Consider the following 14,110-nt stretch of genomic DNA (forward strand, 5'->3'; position numbering starts at 1 on the left):
CACTGCTCTTGCCTCAGCCCTCTTTCCCAGGCTCCTTCTTCTCAGTAGCCAGCAGCTGGCCAAATTTCCCCTTGTCACTTGTGTGATCCCTTCGGGGAAGGCATGGGGGGCCAGGGGCTCTAACCAGAGCCACCTAATTTTGAGCAATTCTGCTGTTCCAGCCCCCAGCCCCACCAGCACCTCTCTCAGTTTCAGCTTTTGCAATGGCATGGGCCGCCTCTTTCTGTGGCTGACAGCAGCCCCCTCCTGAGCCCCAGGACCACTGTGCCTCGGTGAGCATTCATGCACAGGCTGAGGAGACCGTGCTGGGGGACAGCGCTTCTCAGTGTCTAGCAGAGGCATCTGTGGCCTGTGTGGTTGGGCCACCATCATCACAGACACTGCTGATAACAGCCAGCGAGTGCACCCTGAGCACTGAGACCCGACTGTCCGGCTGCATAAACGAAGCATAAACCCTCATCACTTATTTTCAACCTCATCACTTCATCTTCCTCAAAGGAAATTTCAGCCTCACAGAAACAGCCCTGCAGTTGCTGCCTCCTGCTTCCCCTACCCTGAAAGTGGGGGCTCGTTCAAGGTTGAGACTACAAGGTGGCACTTTGGAGACTTTAATGCAAACATGATGTTCTGGACCCGACTCTGGTGACCCCCCAGGTCCTGCCCCCCCGCTTCTTAATCAGTGAGCCAGGATTATGGTCCTGGTGAGAAATGATATGAAGCCCCGTGGCCAGCATACGGAAGCAGCCCCCAGGCTTCGATGCCAAACAAAAAGCGGACTCCGAGGAGGCCTTGCAAAACGGGGAGGCTCAGGACGTGGGGTGTGACCCACAGGACACGCTCCTGCCCACATTGCGGGCCACTTGTAAAGGACGAGGGAGAAAAGCCACGACAACGCCGGCATTGTCTCGGGTTTGTTAGCAAAGACGAGATAAGCAAAACATTCTCTCTCTAAAATTCAATTAATTTTTTTTTCCAGGCTAATTCGTTTAGCCTGGTTTATCGCGAAGGCTGAGACGTCAAACCTGGGGGGGGGGGGAAGGGGGAGGCAGCCTGCCCCCACTGCCACGTGGTGCACGAGGAGGAAACAAGGCGCCCCCGGGCCAAGGTCACCCATCAGTCATGTGGCGCCGCTGGAGCTGCTCCTGGGGGCTGCAGGGGGGCTCCCCTGACACCTCCCTCCAGGCTCCCTCCAGCTCACTTCCCGGCTCACACCGGGCCCCTGCTCCCTGACGCCCATCTCTCCTCCCGCCCAGCTGGAGGGGAGGGCCTCTCCCCCACCCACCTTTGCATTAAAGGATCTTTGCCATCGAAAAGCTATATTCTCTGAGCGTAGAATTCTCTGGGACTCTTGTAGCATAGGCCCTCTTGCCCACGGCAGCCGAATGTTAAAGAGATTAGTTAATTAAGTCTCAGAACACTGTCATCACTGTCTTTTTCCTCTCCAGGCCAAGAGACAAAAGAATAGGTACATCCAGTCGAGGCCAAAGGACAAGACAGTGGGGAAAGAAATTCCTCCAGCCCTAGTATTTAGCAGAAAAGAGTAGATTCCAGATTGTTTTAGGCATCTGAGAGCGAGGCTGCCTTGAGTGGAGTGGGCTGTACCCTGGACCCGGTTCAGGAGGCCTGACAACAAGCCAGGCTCTGTCCCTTCCGAGCTGTGAGGCTTTGGGCAAGTACCCTCAGGTCTTCGAGCCTCTGTGCCTACCTCTGAAGGACAGAGCATTCAATACCTACCTCATGGGGCGTTTGCTGGAAGAACTACCTGTAGGAAGATCTAAGAAAGCGCTGCAGACATGTTTGTACCCGTTGGGTCACATGTGCCTTGAAGGGGCAGGTGACTTGCTGAGGCTCCCCCCAGAGCCCCGGCGTCCAGCCAAGCATACCCCAGAAGTCAGGTGGAAACTCCAGAGCTAGCCCAGACGTGAAGTGTTCACCTCATAGGATGTGGCCTTTCCTTTAGAAAATGCCACAGACTTCTGGCTCGTGTCTTAAAAAAAAGAGTGACTTTCTAACATATATTCAGGTAAGTTTCTACATTTGTTCCTCAGATTTTAAAAGCCTAATTTCCGAAGCTGACTTCTCATTCTGAAGTCACTGGGCGTGCTCGAGTGTGTCCTCTGCGCCGCCCCGACGCGCCTCTGTGGAGCCGACGGATGCCATCAACAGTGGGCCCCGAGACTGCGGGCAAGCGACAGGGCCGGCTTCAAGGTGCGCTAAATGAGAAATGTGCAATTTAGGCAAAGCATTCACGTGTTTGAATGAAGGACGGGAACCGTCGAAGCTGCTGCGGCTGACAGGAAATTGATGTGGCCGTTGCTATTTACTTAGCAGAAATTAGTTCTCAGAGATCGACCTCGGGGAAAGGCACGGAGGGGCAGGTGGTTGGAGGAAGAAAACCAATTCCACTGAAGGAGTTTCCTCCTTTGTCATTCGCATCCCCCCCCCCCCCCAAGCATCCCTTCTGGTAGTTTCCTCGTGGTTCTGTGCTGGTTACCTCAGTAAATCTGAGCTGACCTCCAATGCAGAGCATAAAGTAGCAGAAGCATTAACAAAGGAGGGCAGGGGACACCCAGCAGAGACCCAGATCTCTCATGAGAAACTGCAATCTGGGAGCAGCATGAATGTACCTTGAGCAGAAGGGCTTAGTGGTGACTGTTGGCAGGACAGATCCCCTCTGCTTGTATTAGGGCATTTGTCCCAGCCACGCTTGGCAGAGGAAGCGGAATCACTAGGGCTGGAGGAAAGCCCTTGGCCCAGTCCGGCAACCCCTGCTTCTCACAGTCCCCATCCTGGGACATAGGAGGACCCAAGGACTATGCAAGACTGCAGGGCCCCTCTTGGGGAATGGCTGAGGCCAGACATGTCCCGGATGAGGCCGGGCTGGAGGGCTCCTGGGTGAGACCCCTCATCCCTCCTCAGGGAAGCAGGGAAGCAGACAGGCGCTGCTGTGATTACCAGGCTATTCCTCTCCTCTCTGTTTCAGCAGCAAAAGAATGCTGAGCCCTCTCTCCCGGCCTCATGCTTTCACTGGACTCCAGATCCCTTTGCAACTACCTCTTTCTTATGCTGATTGTTTGCTTTTTTTTTTTTTTTTAAGATTTTATTTCTTTATTCATGAGAGACACACAAAGAGAGAGAGAGGCAGAGAGAGACACAGGCAGAGGGAGAAGCAAGCTCCCCGTGGGAAGCCTAATGCGGGACTCAATCCCAAGATCCCAGGATCACGACCTGAGCCAAAGGCAGACGTTCAACCACTGAGCCACCCAGGGGTCCCTGATGCTGATTGTTTTTACATCAATTCCTCACATACCAGAAATTAGCACCACAGAACAAGCAGACCTTTATGAAAAAAAAAAGTGTCCCCAGTAAATCCCATATCATTGTTCAGACATCATAACTTCTGGGTGTGTATTCATTCAATAGGTCTTGGCTTTTAGTGGTGGGGTGTGTGTCAGGTGGGGGGGGGGTTGTTCATAGACCCCTTTGGGAATCCAATGAAAGCTAAATTCCAGCTACAGAATAATGAATACACATGCTAAAATTTGTATATAATTTCAGGGGGCTCGCACATTCTTTGAACTTCAGATTAAGAACTCTAACTTCAAACAAAAAGGGGAGCACCTGGGTGGCTCAGTGGTTGGGCGTCTGCCTTTGGCCCAGAGCATGATCCTGGGATTCTGGGATAGAGTCCCACATTGGGCTCCCTGTGGGGAGCCTGCTTCTCCCTCTGTCCATGTCTCTGCCTCTTTCTCTGTGTCTCTCATGAATAAATAAATAAAAATAAAATCTTTAAAAAAAAAAAAGGAACTCTAGCTTCAGTTATTTTCAAACTTAGGAAGGCGCCTAGATCTCTGCACTTGTGCAGCATTTTGGTAAAGGCAGTGATTATCCAAGGACTCAACCACCTCGGGCTTGGGCAGGGAGAATGACCTCTTTGATGCTTGTCTCCTTGCTCTTTAGGGAAACAGTGCTTTTACTGGTAACAGGAGCCTCACCTAAGAATGAATGGAGCCAGACCACAGAGTATGTATATGTAGAGAGGCATCAGAATTAAAAAATCACTCCTCTCACCCACCAGATAACAATGTAATCTGATGGAAATTGTTTTTTCTATTGACGTAAGGGTTTAAAGATAAAAATATAAACTGCATTTCATGAACTACTTCTTAAAAGCTCTCCAAATGGTTTTATGCCATGATTCAACATCATCCACATCCCACCCACTGTCAAATACCTACTATAAGATTGTGCCTTTTTCTTGAAGGTTAGTTCCCAAGGGAGCTATAGAAAAACATTCATGAAATACCTCAAGGGGTTGGGATTTATGGTCTAGAGAAAAGGACTGCCCAGTGATTTCTGACCTGCCCTTGTGCTGGTTCAGAGGAGAACAGGGATTTAGCAACTCTAGTTACTTGGCTATGGAGTCAGAAGTCATAGAGGTCAGGGGACTCCAGGGCTGATGGCACCATGCTAGGGCAACTGTCTTAGAACTGGGTGCTAAGGAAGAATGAACAGATCTGCAGAAAAAAACAGAGGCAAGTGCCAGGTAGACAGGGAGGAAGAAAGGTTAGCCTCAGGACCTGTGGCTAGCTAGGAAGATTGTCCGCAATTACCTTGTCAACAATTCCTCCCATCTTAGGTGTGTATGCTGCTTTTTCCAGCAGGAGGTAAGGTCTATCTGCTCTCCCCTTGAAGTCCAGCTGGCTTTCTGACTTGCTTTGATCAGTCACAGGTGTGGAGATTGATGCTGTATGACTTCCAGAAGAGGTCTTCAGAGGCCTTGTAGGTTCTGTTTCAATCCCCTTAGAAGCCAATCACCATGGAAAGATGCTTGGACTAGGTTGCTGCATGATCCAAGCCTGTGAGCCAGAGACAGGTTATGTGAAGGGCAACATACAGCGCCCAGGAAGCCCTGGACCTGTGAGTGAGGCTGTCTTAGATCCTTCAGCCCCAGTCTAGCCATCTCAGCTGATCCTGCCATACTAGCCTGCCCAGGTCTGAGCCACTCCAGCTGAAGCCCTAGACACTGTAGAACAGAGACAAACCATCCATCCTGAGCCTTGTCCCACAAAGTCAAGGGAAAATAAAGTGGTGTTGTTTTACGCCACTATGTCTGGGGTAGTTTCCTGCACAGCAGGAGATAACTGCTACCCGATGTCCCTTCTTCCCTCATCTTTACCAGCAGGAATCAGATTGTACTCTAGGTAGCAGTATGTCTACAAAACACACACACACACACACACACACACTTAGTCCTCTTTCTTTCAGTTGACTTTTCTTTTATCTGTCTCTCAAGGTGACCACCAGTAGGTAGAAACTCCAGGCTAAGTTTTCCAAAAGGTTAAAGGTATACAGTATTCCTTTTTCCTAGAAGCCCTTTGCTTCTCTACCCCTCCCTCTTCTTCCAGACTAGGATGCAGATGCTATGCTTGGATGGGCAGCAGCCACCTTGCACCGATGAGGACAAATGTCCCACCTCTGGATACCTAAGGACAGGAATGATTGACTATTTTGAAATTGTTTCATGAGAAAAATAAGCCTTTTGGTCATTTAAGCCAGTATTATGGTTTGGCTTTTGGTTATTATTCTGTTGGGTTTTTGTTGGTTGTTTGTTTCAGTCACTCATATCAAACACATTTGTAATTTACAAGTTACAAATTCCTGGCCTTCCTAAGACCCATCTATATTTCTGCCCTTGAATCCCATGAGCTATCTCTGTATCTTAAATTTTTTTATATCTTGTCTTTAGCTAGCTTGCGTAGGTTTCTGTTGCCAATGATTAAGCAATCCCTTGCCAGGACAAGGATGCTTGAACTAAGGATACGAAGGAAGAATTTTGCAAGGACAGTGTTCTCTTTCACTGATGACAAGGCCCAGAGACTATTTGTCAGTAGCAGAAGGCTGTGAATAGTTTAGGTCGTGAACCACTGGAAAGGTTGCCAGGGGTCTTTGACCAACCTCCTTTCTTAAAAATCATTTGAGCAAGATAGGCAGCTGCCTTTAGGGGCTGGGTTAGTTCAGTATGGCCCTCCCTGTAGACAAGGACATCAAAGCTTAAATCTCGGATGTGTGAGATGTGGTACCTTTAGAAAATCAAACAGTCAGATCAAGCAAAGAGTTAAAGACATCTCTTGGCCCTCAAAGGAGAAATCACCAAGCTGAAGAAAACCCTGGACATGATCCCTCTATTCATATTCTATGTCCACAGGCTTCAGTGCTCTGCTTCATGGCATGGAATGGAGTCGGTCCATTGACATTTATTAGTTCTGGTTTCTTGGAAGCATCTTTTCCACAAAATCCTCCAACTGCAGGTTTTTTCTTTTCTGCTTTATTGAAGAAGTGGTATAAGATTTTTAGATCAGACTCTTGCCACCTGCGGGGGGGATTGATCCTGAGTAAGCCTTGTCAACTCTGCTGTAGAACATGTAGACTCTGAGGGCTCTGGCTCTGTTTTGATGTGGTTTCTAGGTAGCACTTATTTCAGCCTTCCTGCTATGGTCAGGGATGGACTTCCTAAAATTCAGGGCCAGTCCCCATCCTGAAAGGCTGGTAGATCCCACGTATGCTGCTTCCTGTGAGGAAAGGACACTTTCTCCTTTCTAATTCAGAAAAGACCTCCAAGAAAAACAAGCATTCATTTCCTTCATGGAACAGCTGAAAGCCCCCCTTTTTCGCACAACCACAAACTTCCTTCCAATGGATCTATCAGTATTTAAATGTCATCTCAATGGTAGCAGGAATCTTTAACTTCTTAGTTATTTGAGGGGAGGAGGATGGGGAAGGAGGAGTAGAAAATTTGATAGTTCTTTTTAAAATGCCTTATGTAAAAGCATTTTCTGAAAGATGTTGGTTTGTTACTATCCAGCATTCGACCCCAAGAGAAAATTGCATCCTGATGGAAAACTAGAAATTCATTTCCGAGCACTAAATTGTAGACATTTATCTGAAAAGATGCTCAGCATGTATTTTTAAGTGAAAAAATGTGGGTTACAAAACTGTGCATAGAATGATATTAATTTTGCTAAGAAAGAAAGAAAGAAGAGGAAAGAAAAAAAGAAAGAAATCATTTTAAAGATATATTTATTTCCAAAAAACACTAGAGATTTTAAATAGTAAAAATCGCTATAATACTTATTGTGGATGGAACTATATATACTTTTTTAATTGCTTTTACTTACTTTCTCTACTTTTTAGATTTTCTATAATAAACAAGTATTTCTTTAATGTTATTAAAAGTGTTATTTTAGCTGACATTAACTAATCTCTTACACAATTTCTAAAAACTTTATATTGTTGGTTTCTTAGAATAATAATGTATATATGTGTTGTTAGTGTATTTTCTAACTATATTAGTTTCGTTTTTGCTACTAAACGGGGCAAAGAATGGAATAGATAAAATAAAGCACATCAAGAATTCAACAATATTATCTTAGAGTCCTGTCCTCCAGCCTCCAAGATTATTTGCTTCTATCACCAGTCATGGCCCATTCTCTTAACAAATATTTTTTGAGCATGGGGTGAACTAGAGCAAAACTGTGGCTAGGAAACACAGTCTCTTTTGGGTTTACTCAATAAGTAGGTTCCATCCAGAAAACCAGCTTCCTCTGTTGGTCAAAGGTTGCTGTAGAGCATGTGGAAGAAATGTTCTGGGACTACGTATGAACTCAGGGGAAAGAGTACCATTCATGATCAACAACTAGGGTCTGCTGTGACTGTAGGTAGGAAAAATGAGGGCAGGTACACTGGAGATTGACTGTACCCAGTTGCTTCTGTTCAGATCACAGAAGCAAAAAAAAAAAAAAGCAGGGAAGAAGCAAAAGAAAAAAAGCAAACAATCTGCTTAACCTATGTAAGAAATAATCCATTTGCCTAAGACAGAGCCAGCCTTTGCACTGTCTGCACTCCACCCCCACCCAGTGCTGCTGGTTTTCCAATCTGCTTTTCCTCTACATGAAAGCTGAGAGCCATGTCTAGCTAAAGTATTTTCACCTTTTCTTCCATACCCCCACCCACAGGGAGCACCTTCAAAGACAACAATCCTACCAGAACCAGGGTCCATTGCATCGCCGCTAAGATCCTATCTGCACCTCAGATGGCATGGGATGCCTGCTAAAATCTTATTTCTTTTCCATTCAGAAAGCAAAGATCAAGGTCAAGTACTCCATTTTGACAAAAATAAAATAAATTTGAAAATGCTAGAGATATGTGGTTTGTTGGTTCCCACCTCGACAGCCACAACCATTTACAAATCTTTCTAATGTTTTGTCAGGTTCTGGATCCAGTGCCTTGCAGTCATGCAGAGCTGCCCATAATGGTTATTTATGTGCTTGGTGAGTTTATGTCCTCCATTCTGCTAGGGTCATTTATTTCTATGGGAGGGTGATACATACAGTATTGGCTTCCACGAGGTGCCGCGCAGGCATGTTTGTACTGCAGGAGCAATGGGGGTTTGGGAAGGCCGACCAAATTCAAGGATACCCAGCTCAGGAACAGATAGGAGCTGAGCAGTCTACGATTTCTTGTAATTCCCTCAGCCACATCCTCTCCCCAAGTTGGTGTGTTGTTGTCATAGTCGTGGTCGTTTTGTTTTTGTTTTTTGACAATTCTGAGCATTGCTTTTGTTTTGTGTTTTTAATCATTTGTGCTTCCTAGAGTGGGGTCTCAGGAGTGCCTGATTTAGAGAGGAATTCGCCTCACTGCCGTGCTTGGTTCACCTAGGCCTCCAATACTAACATATGAAATGACAGAAAATTCACAGGCCCGGGAATGAATTTTCCCAGGGAAGTGAATCAGTTCAATGAATCAGCTTAGTGACTTACAGAATTTCTGGGGAGAAGTGCAAAAGCCACATAGCTCAAGAGAATGTAGACAGGGAAAACCTCTCCCTGGTGTGGGGCCACACCCAACTGAGTGCATTCTACCTCAGGCAGGTTCTTTAAAAGCTGGGGCACCTGAGGAAAAGGGGAGTTTTTTTCTTTCGTGGAGTAAATAAATAGTGTAGGTTAACATTTGATGGGTTGTGTGAAATCCCCAGAAGTCTCAGGGCATTAAACAGCACAGTAGATTAAATGACACCAATTACCATTATATTACCGTGAGAGAATGATTAAAGTGTAAGCCTTCACAACGAATTTGAGTGATCTACATGACTCAATCAGCAAAGCAACCACACCATGAGAAGCCTTTGATGCTAATGGAGAAGCCCCCCTGCATGTCAAGTAGCAAAATGTCTAAGTTGCAATTCAACGTGCTCCAGGAGCTCAGGTACTTTCAAGCCACTCCACATAAGTATATATCAATTCCTAAAAATTAACGCTATGGTATTCTAATAACTTACATTGGAATAGCTCTTTGCAGACACTCAATATAGTAGTTTTCATTAAAAAGTTGACACATATTATTGCAGAGCATTTCTCCTCCAATGACAATTCATTATACGGATAGAAAACTCACAACAGAGAAATATCATTATTATTAATAAGCATTTATTACATCCCCACAGCATGCGACTTGCTGAAGAGGATATACACGTAGTGAGGAACTCTACACCCAGCTAAATTAAAATCTAAATAAAGGAATATTAACAAAAATTATGCACGAGGCTTGGTTGTATGGGTATATGGAGCAAGCTCTGGTTATGAAAAATCCAGCGGGCTTTCTGGCAGGTGAAGGGAGAATGAACCAGAACGTGTACTTTCCCTTCAGTTGACAATGACAGTGAACAAGAGGACATTACCCTCCTAGCTTATTTACTTCCCATCCTAGTCCTGCAGAAATAGAATTAGAAATGCAACTGCATATAGAATTTTTCCCCTTGTAGGCAGTTATTTCTAGGATACTCTCTGTCGGCCAACCTGTCTTGGTGACATTTCATATAGAAACTGTAAATGTCCCTACTTCAGTAGAGACTCCTAATATCACTTAGTTGAAGAGAAACACTGTGGCATCATTGTATTCTTTCCATCTTACTTTAATTCCCTCAGTCAAACACAGCTCCCAGTAAAGAACCACCTATCACTCTGCCCAACTCTCTGACCTACTTTGACCAAATGAAATAACATCCAGATTTGAAGTGGTTTGGTTTGTTTCTTTTTCCTGACCAAGCAAATTCTCTTCATAGATGATGCTAGTCTGCACCATAATCTTTCCGTATTTTTCATGCTATAAGCTATGGTCATTCTTGCAAATTAAGGGTGATTTGGTCTAGGTGGACATACCCTCTGGGACAGTTTTCCCCTTTCTGCCTGAATTTTCCCTCCACTGTTTCAGTGCTCCTTATAAGAGAGAATGGCTTGGTGTAGAGGATCTGAATTTTTGAAGGCCAGTGGCCTTGGGATATAAGTTATATAAGTCAGGCTCTTCCACATACTGGCTATGTGGCCTTGGGCAACTTACTTTACTTCTCTGAGTCTAGGTCTCCTCCATGTAAAATAAACAAGATAATTCCTCCCTCAAAGAGTGGCTATAAGGATTACATGAGATAATATATGCCAAGTTGTGGACATTTGATTGATGATCGACGTTAATGTGCTGCTTCTATGGTAATTCTGGAGCTCAGGACCTGGTTGCCTCATGCTCACTTGGCTTCATCACAATTAATTGTTGAGGTTGTCTTTTTTGGTTTGGGGTGTGTGTGTGTGTGTCTGGGTGTGTGTCGCCCTTAAATTAAGAATGCAACACTTTAAACTATATAAAGGATAAGCAATGCAAAATGTGATTGTATCATTTTATTTCTCCATTTTAAAATATTGATATATTCTGTTTAACTATATATTAGAAAAAGTGAGTTCTGGAGTAGGCTGAGAACTTAGTGACTACAACATTTTTTTTTTAACAGAAACTAATTTGGATACTGAGCCAGGACTGAAAAAAATGGTGTCATCTAATATTACAGAGAAAAGACTGCTTTTGATGCTACATTTGGCCAACAGGGAGTTTTAGAGTGATTTTTACCAGTGTTTGTCAAAGTTTGGTGTACATGGGCATAACCCTGATATCCCCGGTGGGTGCTGAACAGCAGCTTGCATTTTTGACAAGCTCACCATGTGATTCTGATGTAGGAGAACCACACTTTGATAAACACTAACTCAGAAGCCCCTGATTAGAAAAAGAGATCAGCAACATAAACCAAGTGCCAAAAATATTTCTTGTTTCCTTCTTATTATTATTTGCCTCCTTCCTCCTTGTGGTCTTCCTCCTCATTCTGTCTGTCTCTGTGTCTCTCTCAATATGACTCAGCCATGAGGCAGGAGAAGAAATGAATATGTAATTGTTTCCCCCATGTAAACAGCTGAGGTAGGAGTAGAGCATTAGGAAGAAGTATTAGCAGCACTGCTGAATGAGAAAACCTATGGTAATCAGAAGATTCCTTTCCGGGGGGGAAAAGTTAAAATCTGCAGCAGCAGAAAAGTTACAAAAGTTAACTATTTGATGAAACTCCTAAAATTCCTAGAGTCACAATCAAGTGTAGAAGGTGAGCATCTAAGAAGAAGCCATAAATAAACCCTAGCCCAACCTAAAACCACAGAACATGAGACTGGATTAAGAAATGTTTAAAAAGAGTTAAAAGTTAGTGAAGAAATCTAAATCTACATCACCATTTAGATAGCTCCAAAATGGTTATTTTCACACTTGCAAAAACTATGTGTATCAGTCAGGACATGCTGGGTTATACTGCAGTAACAAATCAACCCCAAAATGTTAATGGCTTCAGATAACAAATAATTTTTTTTAAAAAGATAACAAATAATTATTCCTAGCTCATGCTGAATAGTTTGAAATGGCTGAATGCTCTTCTCTGTTATCCTCCTCATTCTCATCCTGGGATCCATGCTGATAGAGTAGCCACTACATTGTAGCCATTTGTCTGAGTCTACACAGGCTGCTATAACAAAATACCACAAGCTGAGTGACTTAAACAACAAATTTTTATTCCTCACAGTTCTAGAGGCCAAGGAATTTCAAGATCATGTGCTGGAAGATCCAGTGTCTGACGAGAGCTCTCTTCTTGGTTCATAGATGGTGTCTTCTTGCTGTGCCCTCACATGGCCTAGAGCAGAGAGAAACAAGCTCTCTCTTGTCTCTTCTCATAAAAGCATCAATCCCACCATGAAGGCTCCACCCTCATGATCTAGTTATTGCTCAAACTCCCATCACCAAATAGTATCACCTTGAGGATTAGGGATTCAATATCACTTTTGGGAGGACATGCAATCCATAATACCACGGCAAAGAGAAAAGGCAAAAGTGGAGGTGGTCTGGAGGGTCATGCATTGGGAATTGAATGTTCCAGGCCAGGATCATACCCTCATTGGCCATAATTAGTCCTATGGCTCTATCCAATCATCAGAAAGTCAAGAACTACAACTCTACAAATGCTGATGGGGGTGGGATGGGAGGGGAAGAATCAGAATATTTGGTGGACAACAATAATGTCTCCACACTATGGAAACTTTTTTATTCAAATAAAATATTATGCAGGACCTCAACATGAGATTTTCAGCTAGAGCTGCTCTGAACAAAACTGGAGGGCTGAGGTCAAAGTTCATTCCTCACAGACACCTCCTTGGTGGCCTTGACATGCATTCAGAGGACCCAGGATTCCTGGGGACAGTCTGACAACCACTGCTCTAAAGCATGCACTGCACTGAATATCTTCTTTAAATAGTGTTCTCTATTTATTGACAATTGTTTTACTAGATTATTTTATTTTAATGGAAAAAAGTAAAATTGAATGGAAAAGTACAGCTCTGTGGCAAGCCTCAACCATTTGAACAGGGTGGTTGTAAACAAAGCATTATTTTTACACATCATAAATGCAAACAGAATGCTTATGAAAAAATAAGCATCTCTAAAAATAGTCCTGGACTTTACATCCAGCCTAATCAAAGGAAGCAGGCACAAACACTGGTTTTGAAAAGTGTACCCAAGCTACAGCAGGGGTGAACCTTGAGGACATTATGTTAAATGACATCAGCAAGGAACAAAAAGACTCATACTGTACTGTTCCTTATTCCACTCTATGAGGGATCTGGAGTAGTTGAATTTGTAGGAACTAAGAGTGGAATGGTGGTCACTGGGGGCTGGGGGAGGAGCGAAAGGTGAGTTGTTCAGATCCACAAGATGAGAACATTCCAGAAATTGGTCGCACAATAGCGTGTATATACTTAGCACTATTGAACTGCACATTTAAAAATGGCTAAGATGGGGGCCCCTGGATGGCTTAGTCATTAAGCGTCTGCCTCCAGCTCAGGTCATCGTCTCAGGGTCCTGGGATCGAGACCCCGGTTGGGCTCCCTGCTCACAGGGAGCTTGCTTCTCCCTCGACCCCGTTTGTGCTCTCTTTCTCTCTCTCTCTCTAATATATAAATAAAATCTTTTTATAAAAAAAATGGCTAGGATGGTGAATTTTGTTATGTACATTTTAGCACATACAAAAAACTTTTTTTTAAAAAGTGTGCCAATAGTTCCAAACCCATTCCTTAAAAAAAATTTGCTTTGTTCTCTCTCTTCACTAGCTAATATTTAAAACACTTTTCTTTCTCCTCTACATAGCTTATCAAAATTAAACATTAAATGTAACCTCTTCACCATAACAATGAGAAATCTGCTGGCAGTCCAGGCTTTATTTGCTGAACTCTTCACCCTCCACTCTGGGTCGAAAGAAAAGGTTGCTCTCATTATTCCCAGCCCTGTCTGATAGGTGGCTCACCTCGTATCAGGCTACCCAAGGGTACGGTGAGCTTGCACCCGAGCCTTTGGAGAATCTGCACTTTCTGAGCTTTTCTGGCCCAGATGGGAAAGAGATGCTGCCGTTTCTGGAAGTTCTGCCTGACGATAGCTGGCATCCGAGGAATTTGCTGAACTTGCTTTTGTGGAGGCTGGCGCGCTGCGGAAGCCCTCCGCCTGAACACACGGGTGGGCAGGGGAGCAGGTGTGAGGTGAGGCCCGGAGGGGCCCCTCCAGAGGGTGCTGATGGAATGCTAGTCATTGTCATGGGTGGGAGCATGTGTTGGGCTTCGGAGTGACCAGCCCTGTGACTACAGGCTGGTTGCTTAACCTTAAACTTCAGTTTCCCTGCCTATAAACTCAGATTGACTACAAATCTCAG

General features: G+C 44.4%; 1 long non-coding RNA gene across 6 annotated transcripts in view; it reads left to right on the top strand.

Annotated features, from left to right (window-relative positions):
* The window catches only part of LOC102152372, a 36,169-nt gene extending 22,950 nt beyond the window's left edge, over window positions 1–13,219 (top strand). For 3 of the 6 annotated variants that reach the window (XR_005370892.1, XR_005370891.1, XR_005370887.1), the window contains 3 exons: window positions 2,049–2,208; window positions 8,270–8,330; window positions 11,942–13,219. This is a non-coding gene — a long non-coding RNA (uncharacterized LOC102152372). Of the gene's footprint in view, window positions 1–2,048; window positions 2,209–3,960; window positions 4,024–8,269; window positions 8,331–9,502; window positions 9,576–11,941 lie in introns of those variants that run through there. The other 3 variants (XR_005370888.1, XR_005370889.1, XR_005370890.1) reach the window with 3 other exon arrangements.
* Window positions 13,220–14,110: the final 891 nt, after the last annotated feature.

The sequence above is a fragment of the Canis lupus genome, chromosome 15 (genome assembly GCF_011100685.1).
Source record: "Canis lupus familiaris isolate Mischka breed German Shepherd chromosome 15, alternate assembly UU_Cfam_GSD_1.0, whole genome shotgun sequence".
NCBI lineage: Eukaryota > Metazoa > Chordata > Mammalia > Carnivora > Canidae > Canis > Canis lupus.